The sequence below is a fragment of the Podarcis erhardii genome (genome assembly GCF_964252035.2).
Source record: "Podarcis erhardii genome assembly, chromosome: 7".
Lineage (NCBI taxonomy): Eukaryota > Metazoa > Chordata > Lepidosauria > Squamata > Lacertidae > Podarcis > Podarcis erhardii.
Window position 1 is genome coordinate 1,468,537 of NC_138511.1, and position 13,941 is coordinate 1,482,477.

General features: G+C 48.2%; 1 long non-coding RNA gene across 1 annotated transcript; it reads left to right on the forward strand.

Moving 5' to 3' along the window:
• Nucleotides 1–442: 442 nt before the first annotated feature.
• Nucleotides 443–1,917, forward strand: LOC309346698. The gene is made up of 3 exons (XR_014158728.1): nucleotides 443–533; nucleotides 597–1,081; nucleotides 1,526–1,917. It is a non-coding gene; the product is annotated as an uncharacterized lncRNA (long non-coding RNA).
• The last annotated feature ends 12,024 nt before the right edge of the window (nucleotides 1,918–13,941 follow it).

A 13,941-nucleotide genomic window follows, 5' to 3' on the forward strand; every position in this document is an offset into this window, starting at 1 on the left:
CCACGTCTATAAACATTAGTACTGCCTGTTTCTCATTTCTGACTTCAAGATATTCAATTATATTTATCAGGTTTCTTACGTTGTCCCTTAGTTGCCTCCCTGGCAGAAAGCCTGTTTGGTCTTTGTGTATCACCTTATTTAACACCATTTTTAGTCTATTCGCTAGTATATTCGCAAATAGCTTATAGTTATTCAATAACGAAATTGGTCTGTGTCAGGGGCTCAGGAGCAGAGGCACAGGGGAGAGAGGAAATGGAGAGCAAAGGGGAAGAATCTGAGGGCAGCGTAGGGGAGTATGACAGTAGCCCGAGAGATTCCATGAGCTTCTCCAGCGAATCAGAAGATTCCCAGAGGGGGGCGCTGATGGCCAGGGCAAGGGGGGTCCCAGGGGGGATGCACCAGAAGCAAGGGGCCAGCGGTGACTCCCAAAGCAGCAGCGGGGGATCAGGACCAGCTCCCCCACCAGAGCGTAGTGGGGGGGAAGAGTCCCATGTATCAGGGCCAGCGTCTCCTCCAGCAGGGAGAGAAGATGAGTCAGGGCTGACCACGTCTCTATTGGAGAGTGAGGGAACGGAGGGGGAGTCAGGCCCAGCTAGCCCCCCCGAAGGGGGAAGCAGTGACAGGAGCAGTGTAACGGTCAGGAGGAAGGTTGCCGGCTGGGCGTGGGAGCCAAGTTCGAATGTACAGGCGCGCGGGACAGCAGAGAACCCGGATTGGGAACCAGGTCCTAAAGCCCGCCGGAGGCAGGGGGAAGACTCAGGGGACTCAGCGTCAGAGGAGTCTAGAAAGGGCAAGACCCCGGCGGACAGGCGGACCCAGAGGAGGAAAGAGCAAAGGAAGAGGTGGAGCAAGGCTAGAGTCTTAAACTGGTGTCTGGGGGGAGGAGATTCAGACGGAGCTTCAGCGGTCTAGTGTTTGAGACGTAGAGCTGCGCGCCGCGGCTTTGAAATCGAAACTGAACTTCAATAAAGACTTTTGTATAGAACAACGAACTGGCGTTGGTCCTTTGTGAGCTGGGACCTCGGGCAGCTCTGACAGTAAGCTCCGTCTCCATAAAATTGAACCCTCGCAGCGTGAGTTGGTGCAGCGAGGGGCAAAACTTGGTGTTTTGCGAGCTCACGAAGATCGGCAAAGATGACTACAGAGGACAAGGTGAAAGAACTGCAAGAAGCAGTCATGAGGCTGCACGCAGAAATAGCAGCATCCAGAAAGAGAGAGGAAGAAGCAGCAGCGCTCTGCCGGGATCTGCAAACCAGGTGGGAACATTTGGGCAAAGAGGGGCTGCCAGGAACCAAACCGGAGGGAGTTGGCCTCGGGAAGAGGGGGGGCAGCATCGTAGCCCGTTTCGACGGGAACCTGCAGCAGTATCCTAACTTCAGAGCAGACATAGTTTTCGCGCTCAATTTGCTTCGGAAAGACTTTAGAGATGAGGAGGAGAAAGTAGGCTTCATAATAACTCATCTGCATGGGGAAGCTAAATCGTGGCTGCGCAATTTATGGCACGAAAATGATCCTGCCCTCCAAGATTCAAATGCTTTTATCAAGGCTATGGACGATTGTTTTAAATCAACGGTAGATGTGGATGTGGCCAGGAGGGAAATGCATGGGCTGAAGCAGGGCAAAGCCACTGTGAGACAATATCACTCCCGCTTTTTTGCATTAGTAAATGTGCTGGGCTGGGAGAAGGACTCCGCTGCCGTCAGGGATCTGTTCTGGGAGGGGCTGAATGGGGCCGTGAAAGATGAGCTGGCGAGAGGGGAGAGACCCAACAGCACCACAGAAGTCGTCCAAAGAGCGCTGGCGATAGGGGTGCGCCTGGAAGAACGCCCTTGGAGCAGGGATGAGGGACGTATGGCACGCACACCAGCCAGAACAACTCCCTTCCTACCCAGAGAGACAGCGCGCGCACAGTCCACGCCTCCAGTGGGGGGGGGGGAGAAGAGCTGATGGTGAAAGGTGGTGCCAGGGCTCAGACAGCAACCAGAGCCCAAACACCAGGAGCAGTCAAGGCGAAGGCTCCTAGAGGGAGCAGGAAGTGTTATATCTGCGACAGTGCACAGCACATAGCCAAAGAGTGTCCCCAGAGGCTCCAGAGGCACACTGCAGCCTCAGCAACAGTAAAGGGGGAACAGCAGGGGGAACAGCAGGGGGAACAGCTGCAGGGAAACGACGAAGCCTGGTTGGAGGCAGAGGCACTGGGGCCCAGCCAGGCGAGTCAGTGAAGCAGTCCCCAGAGATTTTACAGCCCACAGACCCCCTCCCGCCCAAACCAGTGGTGCAACTCACCGCATCGCTCCAGCTGCCCAATGGACTCACCCTGGAAGTCCCTATTACCATTGACTGTGGTAGTAATGCAGACTTTGTAGGAGTGGATTTCATCAAGCAACATCACATAGCGCTCCTACCAGCCACGTTGCCCCTAAACGTCGTCACGGTCAATGGCAGAGAGCTACTGGGAGGACAGGTGGTACAGCAAACACCGCCAATGGTAATGCAAATTGGAAATCACCGCGAAGTCATCAGCTTCAACGTCACCCACCTGTCGGACACGCCCATAGTGTTGGGCATGAGTTGGCTGGATAGGCACAGCCCGGCATTAGCATGGTAGCAGCGTCAATTGACCTTCTGCTCCTCCTACTGCGCAGAACACTGCATCCTGACCAGCCAGGAAGATGATGGGCAAGAGGATGATGGGCAAGCGGTACCCAACAAGTATAAGGAGTTTTTGGAGGTCTTCTGCGAGAAGGAAGCGGACAAGTTGCCTCCCCACAGGCCCTACGACTGCAAGATTGACCTCCTGCCGGGGGCGACGCTGCCAACTGGAAAACTGTATTCCATGTCTGAAGACGAACTGCAAGAACTCAGGGAGTTCATAGATCACAACTTGAAGCGGGGATTCATCCAAGAATCCAAAGCAGTGGGGGGCAGTCCCGTGTTTTTCGTGAAGAAGAAAGACACGCCCCAACGGAGGCTGGTAGTTGATTACAGAATCATCAATTCCAGGACAAAGCCCACGGCATTCCCCATGCCCAAGATCGACGACCTGCTCGTGACGGTGAGGAAGGGACGCATCTTCACCAAGTTGGATCTTCGAGGGGCGTACAACCTTATACGCATGCGGGAGGGCGATGAGTTGAAGACGGCCATGTTTACGCCTTTAGGCACCTATGAATATCGAGTTATGCCATTTGGTTTGCAAAATGGCTCCCATTGTTTCCAAGCCTTCATGCACCACGTGTTAGCGGGACTCCTCTACAAGAAGTGCGTCTGCTTCCTAGATGACATCCTGATCTTCTCGGAATCGCAGGAGGCTCACGAGAGAGAGGTCACGGAGGTCCTGCAGAGACTACGGGAGCACAGACTTTACGCCAAACTGGAGAAGTGCCAGTTCGACATGACGGAGGTGGATTTCCTGGGCTACAAGCTGTCCGACAAGGGACTCGCCATGGACAGCGCCAAGGTCCGCTCGGTGTTGGACTGGAAGAGCCCGTGCAATCGGAAGGAAGTCCAGAAGTTCGTTGGCTTCGCCAACTTTTATCGCAAGTTCATCAAGGGGTTCGTGATGGAGACGGCGGCCATCACGGACACCCTCAGCTCCAAGAAGAAGAAGTTCACCTGGACGGACCAGGCGGAGCAGTCCTTTCGGAGACTCAAGCGTCTCTTCACGTCCGAAGAACAGCTGCTACACGTCAACCCCAGCAAACCAATGAGGGTTGAAACGGACGCCTCGGACAGAGCGGTGGGGGCGGTCCTGTTGCAGCAAGATCCGCAAGGGGACTGGAGGCCGTGCGCATTCTACTCCAGGAAACTAAGCAAGTCGGAACAGAACTACACCATCTGGGACAGGGAGTTGCTGGCCATTCATGCAGCCTTCAAGGCGTGGCGGCACTTCCTCATCGGAGCCAGACACACTGTGCAGGTCCGCACAGACCATAAGAACCTGGAGTACTGGCGCACGGCGCGGTTCCTGAACCAGAGACACATCCGATGGGCGGAGTTCTTTGCGGATTTCGACTTCAGGATAGAATACATCCCGGGAGACAACAATGTCATGGCGGATGCGCTATCCAGGAAGCCACAGTATCTCGAGGAAGCGGAACCGGTGGCGGCCAAACACATTTTCGCACCGAAAGCGTGGGCGTACGCTTCAGCCACCGTGGACCTGGACGCGGTACGTCACGCGCTGCAGACGGATTCGTTCGCACAATCCAAGATGGAGGAGGTGCGAAGAGGCACAGCGAAGGACGACGAGTTCCAGATACGCGACGGACTGCTCATCCGCAAAGGGGCCCTCTACCTGCCGGGAGACAACCTCCGTGCGAAAGTACTGCAGCAGTTACACGACGCGCCCAGCGCCGGGCACTTCGGCAAGGACAAGACGGTGGAATTAGTAGCCAGAGACTTTTGGTGGCCCAAGATGAGGGGAGAAGTCGCAGATTACGTCACTAGGTGTGACACATGCCAAAGGGCCAAACCAGTACACAGGCCGCCAGCGAGTTCGCCTACAACAACACGAAGCACGTGTCTACGGGGTTGACACCGTTCTTCGCCAACAATGAGCGGCATCCCAGAACCTTCCCGGGGTTAGAGACAAAGGGGGAGGGGGAGCCACGGGGAGCAGAGGCCTTGGCAGCGGAGTTACAGGATGTCCACGAGCAACTCCGAAGGCACTTGGAGCTAGCAAAACACGCCTACAAAATGCAGGCAGACAGACACAGGAGAGTCAGGGAAGACATCCAGGTGGGGGACTGGGTCTGGTTAGCAGCCCAGGCAGTGCCAGCCAGAACGTTAGCTAAGAAGAAGCTCAGACACAAGCAACTAGGGCCTTACCAAGTCGAGGCACAAATCAATCCAGTGGCCTTCCGGTTGACACTCCCGGAGGACTCCAGAATGCACCCGGTCTTTCATAGATCAGTGCTCACACCCTACAAGAAACCCCACAGGTTTCAGGCGCCAGGGAACGCACCAGACCCACTCAGCAAATCGCCAACAGGGGGGTCACCGAGGGCGGCGCCACTCAACGAGGTCACGGAGATTTTGGACTCGAGATGGGGGGAAGAGGGGGTTGAATATCTCCTAGCCAGGGAAGGTACCCCGGCCAGCGACAACAGGTGGGTACCGTACTATTCAAGTAGTAGTAGTATTCAAGTAGTAGTAGTAGTATTCAAGTAGGTGGGTACCGTAGTATTCAAGTCTCCAGGGCCAGATGAACTGCATCCAAGAGTATTAAAAGAACTGGCAGATGTGATCTCAGAACCACTGGCAGTCATCTTTGAGAATTCCTGGAGAACAGGCGAAGTCCCGGCAGACTGGAGAGGGCAAATGTTGTCCCTATTTTCAAAAAGGGGAAAAGAGAGGACCCAAATAATTACCGCCCAGTCAGTCTGACATCAATACCAGGGAAGATTCTGGAGCAGATCATTAAGCAAACAGTCTGTGAGCACCTAGAAAGGAATGCTGTGATCACCAATAGTCAGCATGGATTTCTGAAAAATAAGTCATGTCAGACTAACCTGATCTCGTTTTTTTACAGAATTACAAGCCTGGTAGATGAAGGGAACGCAGTGGATGTAGCCTACCTTGATTTCAGCAAGGCATTTGACAAGGTGCCCCATGATATTCTTGTAAAGAAGCTGGTAAAATGCGGTCTTGACTATGCTACCACTCAGTGGATTTGTAACTGGCTGACTGACCGAACCCAAAGGGTGCTCATCAATGGTTCCTCTTCATCCTGGAGAAGAGTGACTAGTGGGGTGCCACAGGGCTCTGTCTTGGGCCCAGTCTTATTCGACATCTTTATCAACGACTTGGATGATGGACTCAAGGGCATCCTGATCAAATTTGCAGATGACACCAAACTGGGAGGGGTGGCTAACACCCCAGAGGACAGGATCACACTTCAAAATGACCTTGACAGATTAGAGAACTGGGCCAAAACAAACAAGATGAATTTTAACAGGGAGAAATGTAAAGTATTGCACTTGGGCAAAAAAAAATGAGAGGCACAAATACAAGATGGGTGACACCTGGCTTGAGAGCAGTACATGTGAAAAGGATCTAGGAGTCTTGGTTGACCACAAACTTGACATGAGCCAACAGTGTGACGCGGCAGCTAAAAAAGCCAATGCAATTCTGGGCTGCGTCAATAGGAGTATTGCATCTAGATCAAGGGAAGTAATAGTGCCACTGTATTCTGCTCTGGTCAGACCTCACCTGGAGTACTGTGTCCAGTTCTGGGCACCACAGTTCAAGAAGGACACTGACAAACTGGAATGTGTCCAGAGGAGGGCAACTAAAATGGTCAAAGGCCTGGAAACGATGCCTTATGAGGAACGGCTAAGGGAGCTGGGCATGTTTAGCCTGGAGAGGAGGAGGTTAAGGGGTGATATGATAGCCATGTTCAAATATATAAAAGGATGTCACATAGAGGAGGGAGAAAGGTTGTTTTCTGCTGCTCCAGAGAAGTGGACACGGAGCAATGGTTCCAAACTACAAGAAAAAAGATTCCACCTAAGCATTAGGAAGAACTTCCTGACAGTAAGAGCTGTTCGACAGTGGAATTTGCTGCCAAGGAGTGTGGTGGAGTCTCCTTCTTTGGAGGTCTTTAAGCAGAGGCTTGACAACCATATGTCAGGAGTGCTCTGACATATGGTTGTCAAGGTGTTTCCTGCTTGGCAGGGGGTTGGACTCGATGGCCCTTGTGGTCTCTTCCAACTCTATGATTCTATGATTCTATGATTCTATGAGATGTCTTTCTGGAACTCTCTAGCTTTCTCCATAATCCAGCGCATGTTTACAATTTGGTCTCTGGTTCCTCTGCCTCTTCTAAATCCAGTTTGCACTTCTGGGAGTTCTCGGTCCACATACTGCTTAAGCCTTCCTTGTAGAATTTTAAGCATAACCTTGCTAGCATGTGAAATGAGTGCAATTGTGCGGTAGTTGGAGCATTCTTTAGCACTGCCCTTCTTTGGGATTGGGATGTAGACTGATCTTCTCCAGTCCTCTGGCCACTGCTGAGTTTTCCAAACTTGCTGGCATATTGAGTGTAGCACCTTAACAGCATCACCTTTTAAAATTTCAAATAGTTCAGCTGGAATACCATCACTTCCACTGGCCTTGTTAGTTGCAGTGCTTTCTAAGGCCCATTTGACTTCTCTCCTGAATGTCTGGCTCAAGGTCAGCAACCACACTACCTGGGGTGTACGAGACATCCATACCTTTCTGGTATAATTCCTCTGTGTATTCTTGCCACCTCTTCTTGATGTCTTCTGCTTCTGTTAGGTCCTTACCACTTTTGTCCTTTATTATGGTAATCTTTGTACGAAATGTTCCTTTCATATCTCCAATTTTCTTGAACAGTTCTCTGGTTCTTCCCATTCTGTTGTTTTCCTCTATTTCTTTGCATTGCTCGTTTAAGAAGGCCTTCTTTTCTCTCCTTGCTATTTTTTGGAAATCTGCATTCAGTTTCCTGTATCTCCCTCGCATTTTGCTTGCCTTCTTTCCCCCGCTATTTGTAAGGCCTCATTGGACAGCCACTTTGCTTTCTTGCATTTCCTTTTCATTGGGATGGTTTTCGTTGCTGCCTCCTGTATAATGTTGCGAGCCTCCATCCATAGTTCTTCAGGCACTCTGTCCAGCAAATCTAAATCCTTAAACCTGTTCCTCACTTCCACTGTGTATTCATAAGGGATTTGATTTAGATTGTATCTTACCGGCCCAGTGGTTTCTTCAGTTTAAGCTTGAATTTTGCTATAAGAAGCTGATGATCTGAGCCACAGTCAGCTCCAGGTCTTGTTTTTGCTGACTGTATAGAGCTTCTCCATCTTTGGCTGCAGAGAATATAATCAATCTGATTTTCCCCCCTTCTCCATTGTGACTACCCAAACCTCAGGCAAATTCTCCCCCGTTTTCCCTTTTAAGCTGGAACATAGCAGGTTGGAAGGGGAAAAAAATCTGACCCGGACTTTGTAAAACTAATAAACTCACACCAAGTAATTCTCCTGCAGGAAACATGGGAAGAGGGGAGAGTAAATATTAATGGTTTTGATGCCATATCATTACCGGCATGCCCGTCTACTAAAGGAGGCCGGCCTAGTGGAGGATTAGTTATAGCAATTTCCTTGAAAATACGGGCAAAACTCACGCTTGTAAATGCTTCCACCCTTGCAATTACAGCCCTGATTACGGGGAAAAACTTCGAACTTGCTATAACAAATGTTTATCTTCCTCCGGGAGGCAACATTGCAGACTTATACAATAAATGGGGAATCTTGGAGGAACATCTTATTCTTTGTCACTCCAAATACCCCAATGTACCCAATGTTATAGCAGGGGATTTCAATGCTCGCATTGCAACAAACTGGGAGTCCTTAATCAAAGCCAAATGGTGGATAACCCCAGAATTCATTAATGACCTCTCCCTCCATAATCAAAGACTTTCCAAAGACAAAAGGGTAAATGAAGCAGGAACCCTTCTTTACCAATTGGTACTACGTCTAAACTTAGTGATTCTAAACGGGAACTGCCCGCCTGACGTACCGGGTGAGTTCACACACATAAGCTCCTCTGCAAACAGTGTCCTGGATTATATGCTGGTATCTCATGATATATTCCCCAAATTTTCCCATTTTAAAGTTGAAAATATTCAACTGAGCGACCACCTACCGTTGATCGCCACAATGATTATAGACTGGACCCCAGATGGAGACAGACATCCAACACATTTGATTATGAACTCAGTACTGCAAGTCAAAAGTGTAAAATGGTCCGAACTACAGGCTCAAAAATTCTCAGCATATTTCCAACAAGGACTAAAACAAGCATATTCAGGCTTAATTGAGGATTATCATGATTATGACCAAACTCTAAGACTATTCTCGAATCTGTCGGAAGATCTAACGTCTTTTTTCTCTGTCCCGACGCATAAAATAAATCGAACACAAAGGAAGATAGGTGCATTGTGGTTCAACAGTGCTTGTAAACAGGCTAGACAACTTCTTGGTAACATCTACAAAGAGTACAAAGCCTCTGGGGCAACGGTCTTGCCAAAAGAATATTTCCAAGCAAAATCGGCCTACAAGCAAATTCAAAAGGGTGCCAGACTGGAATGGCAAGTGAATCAATGGCGGGCAATTATAGAAGCCTCATCATCACGGAACTCCAGACAATTTTGGCTCCTGGTAAACAAAAGAACTAAAAGATACCCTTTAACTATTATTCCCGCCCCGGTTTGGGAATCTTATTTAAAAAATTACTTTGCCACAACTGACTGTATCATTAACACAAGAGACGAATTTCAAGATCAGCTTCCCCTCTGGCCCCCCACCGATCCGGAAGACATCCATGACTTGATCGTCAAACTCAAAACAGGGAAAGCGCCTGGGCCAGACCTGATCCCGGCAGAAGCTATAAAATACCACGCGGACTGGTGGGCCAAGGTCCTGGCAACCATCTTCGATGCAGTTAACAACTCTGGAATGATCCCGGAAGTATGGAAGGACACTGTTATCGTTCCAATCCACAAAAAGGGCTCACCAGACGACCCGGGAAATTACAGAAACATCAGTCTGCTCTCAATAGTGGGGAAACTGTATGCCCGCTTCCTGTTGAACAGACTTTTCCAATGGGCCGAAGAGAAAAAACTAATTGGGCCCGAACAAGCTGGATTCCGCCCAAAACAGTCAACAATTAATCATATTCTAATTTTACAGCATCTTGCCTGGAAATATTCCACCCCAAAGGGTGGCCAACTCTGTGTGGCATTCATTGACCTAAAGGCAGCATTCGATAGTATCCCCAGGAGCATCCTCTGGGAAAAACTCACCCGCTGGGGCATCGACAGAAGGCTTCTCTGGCTAATAATCAAACTCCATGAGAACTCAGCGGCTAGAGTGAGATTCACCCTGGAGGGTGATCTCACCAACTCAATTCCCATTAACAGAGGTGTCCGACAGGGTTGTATATTGGCTCCACTCCTGTTCAATTTGTTCATAAGTGACATGAGGACTCCCCTAATAGAGGCCCAAGAAAGGATTCATGCACCCCGCCTAGCACTTTATCGCTGCCCCTTGTTACTATATGCGGATGACGCAGTCATTCTTTCTTTTTCTAGAGTAGGTCTCAGGAGGGCCTTAAAAATCTTTGGATCATACTGTAACGCAAATTCCCTTACAATTAATTATGGAAAATCTAAGATCCTGATATTCTCAAAGAGCCGGAAACTCCATAATTGGAGAATTGATGGGAGAGTCATCGAACAAGTCTATAGATTCCAATATTTGGGAGTTTGGTTACAACATAACCTCAGATGGAAGGCCCATGTAGCCTATGTTACAAATAGAGCCAAAGCTATCTCCTTGGTGATCTTGCGATTCTTCTTCACCGATGGGGCCCTTCATATCCCATCGGCGTTGAAAGTCTTCAAGGCCAAGGTGATCCCGACAATTGCTTATGCCATCTCAATTTGGGGGACTTTTGCCAACCTATCTCACCTGGAGGTCATTCAAAATCAGTTTTTAAGAGGGATATTGAAACTGCCCAACTGTGTAAGTAATACAGCGTTACGCATGGAACTTAATATTGTATCCCTGGAAAATGCTCTGTGGAAACACATACTTTGTCACTGGCTATCTCTATGGCACAATCTCCCAAACCTGTACTTGATACAATGTATGTGGAGAGATGATTTCCAGAGCCCATGGGTAAAAAATTTACAGCTGAAAATTACGGCAATGGGAATCTCCCCATCCAAATTACTAGAGCAGGACATAGTCCCAGCTAAAAGAACAGTAACCTGTAAGCTAGAGGAGATGGACTTGCAGCAGAAAATGGTCTTGGGCAATGGTACCTGCTCACCTCTAAATCTTGGTTTATTACCCCTCTTAAGGCTCCCAAACTATTTGAATTCCTTAACTTCCTCAGCTCATAGATATGCCTTTGTAAAGGCAAGATTCAACACCTTTCCATCGAATGTGCTGAGAAATAGATTCTCCAATGGACAGATATCGCTCTTATGTGATTGTAATTGTGGGGCACCGGAATCGTTGCATCACATAATTTTTGACTGTGCTTTTCACTTACCGGCCAGGAACAAGTTTCTTGCTCAATATCTTAAGGGAATTGCCGATGATACGATTGAAGCCAAACTGAGATATCTACTAATTGATGATGACCCCCTAAGATCACTCATGGTTGCCAGATTCTTGATCAGCGTCCTATCCCAAAAGAAGAGAAACGGTCTCCTGTGTGGCTCGGATAACCCCTTTAAACCATGATCTATGTTTTAGGCGATATCACCATTGATATCCTTGATTAATTTATGAGCAGAGGGTGATGTATGGGTTACAAATTTATTGTAATGTATGATGGTGGTCTTGTCTTTGTTTTGCTTCGGTTCCTGTTTGTCTTTTGTAAGTTTTGGCGATTTTAAATTTGGAGGTTTAAGTATAATATGTTGGTATGGGAAACTGTCGTGTAACGGGCCAATGGCCGTAATAAAGATCAATCCAATCCAATCCAATAAAACCAATCTGATTTCGATGCTGCCCATCTGGTGATGTTCACGTGTAGAGTCGTCTCTTGTGTTGTTGGAAAAGCGTGTTTGTGATGACCAGCTTGTTCTCTTGGCAGAACTCTATTAGCCTTTGCCCTGCTTCGTTTTGCTCTCCAAGGCCAAACTTGCCAGTTGTTCCTTTTATCTCTTGATTCCCTACTTTAGCATTCCAATCCCCTATAATGAGAAGAACATCCTTCTTTGGTGCCACTTCAATAAGGTGTTGTAAGTCTTCATAGAATTGGTCAATTTCAGTTTCTTCAGCACCAGTAGTTGGTGCATAAACTTGGATTACTGTTATGTTAAAAGGTCTGCCTTGGATTCGTATTGAGATCATTCTATCATTTTTGAGGTTGCATCCCAGTACAGCTTTTGCCACTCTTTTGTTGACTATGAGGGCCACTCCATTTCCTTTGCGGGTTTCTTGCCCACAGTATGATGGTCATCCGAACTGAATTTGCCCATTCCCGTCCATTTTAGTTCACTGATGCCCAGGATGTCAATATTTATTCTTGTCATCTCATTTTTGACCACATCCAACTTACCCAGGTTCATGGTTCTTACATTCCAGGTTCCTATGCAATATTTTTCTTTACAGCATTGGACTTTCCTTTCGCTTCCAGGCATATCCGCAACTGAGCGTCCTTTTGGCTTTAGCCCAGCCGCTTCATCAGCTCTGGATCTACTTGTACTTGTCCTCTGCTCTTCCCCAGTAGCATGTTGGACGCCTTCCGACCTGAGGGGCTCATCTTCCAGCGTCATAACTTTTATATGCCTGTTGTCTTTGTCCATGGAGTTTTCTTGGCATGGATACTGGAGTGGCTTGCCGGTTCGTCCTCCAGGTGGATCACTTTTGGTCAAAATTCTCCACTATGACCTGTTTATCTTGGGTGTCCTGCTTGGCATAGTTCATAGCTTCTCTGAGTTCTTCAAGCCCCTTCGCCACGGCAAGGCAGTGATCCATGAAGGGGTGAAAGTAATATATTAAGATGCTATTATTGAGAGAGAGTTTACCAATTATAGTAAAAGCTGAATTGCATAAAGGGTGTGTGTGACCAGCAACACACTGGTGTCAAAGTCTTGCATGTGCTGTTAAAATGCAATCAGATTCTTGGTTGAGGTTTTCATGAGTAAAACCAGCTTTTAAAGAATTCTGAATTAAGAATTAAGAATATAATATATTATAGATCAGCCCTCTTTTTGGCTGGCTGGACAGCTAACCATCCATAAATTAACAGCAATAGGGACCTGGAATATTGTTTGTGCTCTTTTTAGTATGTTCCTCCCATGAAAGATACTCCTTGGATATCTATTAATTGAAAATTGAGATGGGCCTTTTTGATTTCTAAGTGTACATGCCAGGAGAGGTCTTAGGCAAAATAACTTTTATTTCCCTGTTCACATTAGGCTGTGGAAAGTATCCAATGCTTTGGAAATTTTCCTGTTCTGAGACACACATATACTCAGGGTAGTTGCCAGAATCAAAAGGTGTCAAATGCATTAGTAACAGCAGAATCAAGACGTTGATAGACAAAATACCCCAATGCTTATTGATACAGTTACCCAGTAGGTGATTCCTCCTAGGTTTCCCTTGGGTGAAAGGCAATATTGAACAAAGTTACCTTATGTATGATTCCTTTGTAGGAAAAGTGATTTTTAATGTTTGCATGCAAATTGATGTATTAAAGTAAATGGAGAAAGTATGTACAATGAATGAACTGGTATGCTACTGAACCATGGTGAATAATTGGAAGAGGAAGAATTTTGTGTTCTGATTATAACTGCATTTTTTCCAGAACCATTTCTATCTGAAGTATGTATGGTGTAAACGAACTTTTATATGAATTGTCAGGGGTTCAGGGAGAGAGGCGCAGATGAGGGAGGAGACAGAGAGCGAGGGGGAAGGATTCCAGGGTGACGAGGAAGAGGACGACAATGACCCAAGATTGTCCATGAGTCCGTCCAGTGAATCGGAGGACTCCCAAAAGGGAGCCCCTCTGGTCAAGCCAAGGGGAGCTAGAGGGGGAAGCAGTCAGGAGCAGGGAAACGAAGGGGGAACCCCCAGTGGGAGTTGGAGATCGGGACCGGCTGCTCCGCCGGAACGGAGTGAAGGGGGTGGAGTGACCAGTGTGTCAGAAGGGGCAGAACAGGAAGCAGAGAGGGAAAGGAGATCAGGGCAAGACGTCCTGCCGGAAGGGGAGGAAAGTAGTATCGAGGGCAGTGTAACTGTCGAAGGGAAGGTCAGGAGCAACGTACGCGCGCCAAGTTCAAAATGGGAGGCGCGCGGAAGTGAAGAGAGTCCTGGGGAGGAGCCTGGTCCCAAAGCCCGAAGGAGGGGGGAGGAGGCGCCAGAGGATTCAGCCTCTGGGGAGTCCCGAAGGGAGAGAACA